Here is a 5,445-nt window from a genome sequence, read left to right on the forward strand (position 1 = left end):
ACTCACTTCAGACCTAGAGACACATACAGACTGAAAGTGAGGGGACGGAAAAAGATATTCCATGCAAATGGAACTCAAAAGAAAGCTGGAGTAGCAATATTCATATCAGATAAAACAGGCTTCAAAATAAAGAACGTTACAAGAGACAAGGAAGGACACTACATAATGATCAAGGGATCAATCCAAGAAGAAGATATAAAAATTATAAATGTTTATGCACCAAACATAGAAGCACCTCAATACATAAGGCAAACGCTAACAACCATGAAAGGAGAAACTGACAGTAACACAATAGTAGTGGGGGACTTTAACACCTCACTTACACCAATGGACAGATCATCCAGACAGAAAATAAATAAGGAAACACAAGCTTTAAATGACACAATAGAACAGATAGATTTAATTGATATTTATAGGACATTCCATCAGAAAACTGCAGATTACACCTTTCTTCTCAAGTGCACAGGGAACATTCTCTAGGATAGATCACATCTTGGGTCACAAAACAAGCCTCAGTAAATTTAAGAAAATTGAAATTATATCAAGCACCTTTTCCGACCACAACGCTATGAGGTTAGAAATAAATTACAGGGAAAAACACATAAAACACGCACACACACGGAACCTAAACAGTGCGCTACTAAATAACCAAGAGATCACTGAAGAAATCAAAGAGGAAATCAAAAAATACACAGAAACAAAAGACAACAAAAACACGATGACCCAAAACCTATGGGACACAGCAAAAGCAGTTCTAAGAGGGAAGTTTATAGCAATACAATCTCACCTCAAAAAACAAGAGGGAGAGGACTTAAATCAATAAAATTAGAAATGAAAAAGAAGAAGTTACAATGGACACTGCAGAAATACAAAGCATCATAATAGACTACTACAAGCAACTATATGCCAATAAAATGAACAACCTGGAAGAAATGGACAAATTCTTAGAAAGGTATAACCTTCCAAGACTGAGCCAGGAAGAAACAGAAAATATGAACAGACCAATCACAAGTAATGAAATTGAAACTCTGATTTAAAATCTTCCAATAAACAAAAGTCCAGGACCAGATGGCTTCACAGGAGAATTCTATCAAACATTTAGAGAAGCGCTAACACCTATCCTTCTCAAACTCTTACACAAAATTGAGGAGGAAGGAACACTCCCAAACACATTCTATGAGGCCACCATCATCCTGATGCCAAAACCAGACAAAGATACTACAAAAAAAAAATTACGGGTCAATATCACGGATGAACATAGATGCAAAAATCCTCAACAAAATACTAGCATACAGAATCCAACAACACATTAAAAGGATCATACACCATGATCAAGTGGGATTTATCCCAGGGATGCAAGGATTCTTCAATATATTTAAATCAATCAATGTGATACACCATGTTAACAAACTGAAGAATAAAACCATATGATCATCTTAATAGAAGCAGAAAAAGCTTCTTACAAAATTCAACCCCTTTTATGATAAAAACTCTTCAGAATGTGGGCATAGAGGGAACCTACGTCAACATAATAAAGGCCATATATGACAAAATGACAGAAAACATCATTTTCAATGGCGAAAAACTGAAAGCAATTCCTCTTAGATCAGGAACAAGACAAGGATGTCCACTCTTGCCACTCTTAGTTTTGGAAGTCCTAGCCATGGCAATCAGAGAAGAAAAAGAAATAAACAGAATACCAGGGAAGCCCTAAAACAAATTTTAAGATTTAACTCTTCCATATTTATTAAAAATTGTCTCACTTTTGTCTTTTAATCTATTATATATATTATATATATATATGTTATATGTAAGAATGTATATTTTATATAGGCAGGTCATTGATATTTTTATTTGCTATTTCTGTCAGTACTTTTATGCTTTAGGAAGTCCTTACATGATTTGAAATAAATATTCACCATTTTTTAAACTTCAGGTTGTTTTACACTTTCATCTTTTACATTTAACTAGAATTTACTTGGATTATTGTATGAGCTAGAGATCTTTACTTTCTTCTGAATAGTTAAGCAATTTTCTAGGACCATTTATTGAAATAATCATTTATTTTGCTACTGATATATTAAATCACTTTTATCTTAAAATAAATTCTTATATAGGCCAGCATAGAGTCCAAGGCTCTTTGTTCTATTGTTTTGGCTAGCTATTCTTGGATTGACATGTCCTGGTTCTCAAAGTAATTGGAGAGATAAAAATGCATCCTGATCTTGTCATCTCAGTGTCACTTATAAATGTGGTGTTTAATCATAAAAATACACATGACTAGAGGTTTACTTCATTGGAAATATCTAAATCTGATATCAGTGACCCAAGGCTCTTATAAGAGCCACCCACTTCCTACCATCCTGCTCCAGGTGAGGCTACCTGGATGTATGGATCTCATCCTTGGGTGCACATTGAAATCAACTGGAAAGCTGAAACCATACTGATGATTGGGCCAAATCTGTCAAGAAAGTATATTGCAAAAATAGGATCCCCAACTTTTCTTTTCCTTGTTGTGTTTTAATACAAGTTGACGCTGTTTTATAAAATAAATTGGGTAGGCGTCCCAATTTTTTTATGCTCTGGAACTTTTTAATAAGCCTGGGAACTAATAAAGTTGAAACAAATCATTTTATAACTAGTCTTGGAATCTTTAATGCAAGTATTTATTTGATGTGTTTAAATTTGCTCCACGATTCATTTATTTGTTTATGTATTCTTTAGTTTGTTTGCTCATTCAACAAACAATTATTGAGCTCCTGTCATGTACCAAATATGATGCTAGGTACTAAGGACAAAATGGTCAACAGTCCAGAAATATCTCCTGCCCTCTTGGGGTATATAATCTAGTGGGGAGACACAGAGAGATCCATATATAACAAATATATATAAAATTGCAGCTCAAACAATATAGTGCTAGGAAAAGCCAGGAGTTTTGTAATAGGCAGGTAGATCAGAGAATGATTAGCTGAGGAGGTGAAACATGAGCTGGAGTATAAGTTACCAGATGTTAATTAGGGAAGAGTAGGAGTAGGAGCATCTAGGTCAAGAACACAAGCATATTCAAGAGTCCTGTGGTAATAAGAGGAAGCAGGGTGATGGAAGGGACTGAAAGGAAACCTGCGTGAGGAGAAGATGGGGGCCAGACAATTCAGGGCATTGTGGACTTCCTTACTAATTTCTGCCTTTATCCTAAGAGTGAATGTATTAAAAATGCTAAGGGCAAATCAGAAGGTTGTTACCTAATTAGATTTGCCTTTCCGCAGTGTGAAGAACAGTGTGGCGATGCTGGTATGCAGAATAAGTGCAAGTTAAATTACGGGAAACTACTGATACAATCTGGGCAGTGGTGCTAGTAGCTTGGACTAGATCAAGAGTCTACAAACTGGCCCAAATCTGGATCCACACTTGTTTTTATCAATAAAGTTTTGTAGAAACATAGCCAAGCTCATTAATTTACAGTATCTGTGGCTGCTTTCCTGTTACAATGACAAAATTGAGCAGTAGCAGTAAAGACTATGGCTTGCATAGCCTGAAATATTGATTGTTTGGTCCTTTACAGAAAACTTTTCCAATCCCTGGACTAGGCAGGTAATGGTGGAAACTGACAGACCAGGTGGACTTGGGATGGTTATTGGTTGAGTCGAGTTTTGGCTTCTTATATCAGTTATGATGTTGTGGGTGTTTATCTAGAAAATTATCTGTATCAATGATATTTTATAATTTAATGTTAAATGTTATTCTATTTCCTTATAATTTCTATAATTTCCTTAGTACCTGTTTGTATGAACTTTTATATGCTAATGTACATTTGCATTTTCTGGGTTTGGCTGATGGGACTTGAAGATATTTTCTCCACTTAATGAGATGCTTCAAAATATTAGTATAGAAACTACATTAATGTTCCAGCTTTTCAATTTTCTCATGCAGTGATTTCTGTCTAGTTTTTTTTTTTTAATCCTTACTGGGAGTATAATTGCTTTACAATGGTATGTTAATTTCTGCTTCAAAACAAAGTGAATCACTTATACATATACATATATCTCCATATCTCTTCCCTCTTGTGTCTCCCTCCCTCCCACCCTCCCTATCCCACCCCTCTGGGTGGTCACAAAGCACCGAGCTGATCTCCCTGTGCTATGCGGCTGCTTCCCACTAGCTATCTATTTTACATTTGGTAGTGTATATATGTCCATGCCACTGTCTCACTTTGTCCCAGCTTAACCTTCCCCCTCCCCGTGTCCTCAAGTCCATTCTCTAGTAGGTCTGTGTCTTTATTCCTGTTTTGCCCCTAGGTTCTTCATGACTTTTTGTTTTTTTTTAAGATTCCATATATATGTGTCAGCACATGGTATTTGTTTTTCTCTTTCTGACTTACGTCACTCTGTGTGACAGACTCTAGGTCCATCCACCTCAATACAAATAACTCAATTTTGTTTCTTTTTATGGCTGAGTAATATTCCATTGTATATATGTGCCACATCTTCTTTATCCATTCATCTACTGATGGACACGTAGGGTGCTCCAATGTCCTGGCTATTGTAAACTATTTTTGTTTATGGTGTTAGGGAGTGTTCTAATTTCATTCTTTTACATGTACCCGTCCAGTTTTCCCAGCACCACTTTTTGAAGAGGCAGTCTTTTCTTCATTGTATATTCTTGCCTCCTTTATCAAAGATAAGGTGACCATATGTGCATGAGGCAATGAACATTTTGGTATGTGACTCTTTTTGAATTATGGTTTTCTCAGGGTATATGCCCAGTAGTGAGATTGCTGCGTTGTATGGTAGTTCTATTTGTAGTTTTTTAAGGAACCTCCATACTGTTCTCCATAGTGGCTGTATCAATTTACATTCCCACCAACAGTGCAAGAGTGTTCCCTTTTCTCCACACCCTCTCCAGCATTTATTGTTTCTAGATTTTTTGATGATGGCCATTCTGACTGGTGTGAGATGATATCCCATTGTAGTTTTGATTTGCATTTCTCTAATGATTAATGATGTTGAGCATTCTTTCATGTGTTTGTTGGCAAACTGTATATCTTCTTTGGAGAAATGTCTATTTAGGCCTTCTGCCCATTTCTGGATTGGGTTTTTGCTTTTTTGATATTGAGTTGCATGAGTTGCTTGTAAGTTACAGTTTTGAAGAGGCAGTCTTTTCTTCATTGTATATTCTTGCCTCCTTTATCAAAGATAAGGTGACCATATGTGCATGAGTATATCTCTGGGCTTTCTCTCCTGTTCCATTCATCTAAAGTTCTGTTTTTGTGCCAGTACCATACTGTCTTGATTACTGTAGCTTTGTAGTATAGTTTGAAGTCAGGGAGACTGATTCCTCCAGCTCCATTTATCTTTCTCAAGATTGCTTTGGCTATTTGGGGTCTTTTGTGTTTCCATACAAATTGTGAAACTTTTTGTTCTAGTTCTGTGAAAAAATGCCATTGGT

The sequence above is a fragment of the Physeter macrocephalus genome, chromosome 19, assembly GCF_002837175.3.
Source record: "Physeter macrocephalus isolate SW-GA chromosome 19, ASM283717v5, whole genome shotgun sequence".
Classification (NCBI taxonomy): domain Eukaryota; kingdom Metazoa; phylum Chordata; class Mammalia; order Artiodactyla; family Physeteridae; genus Physeter; species Physeter macrocephalus.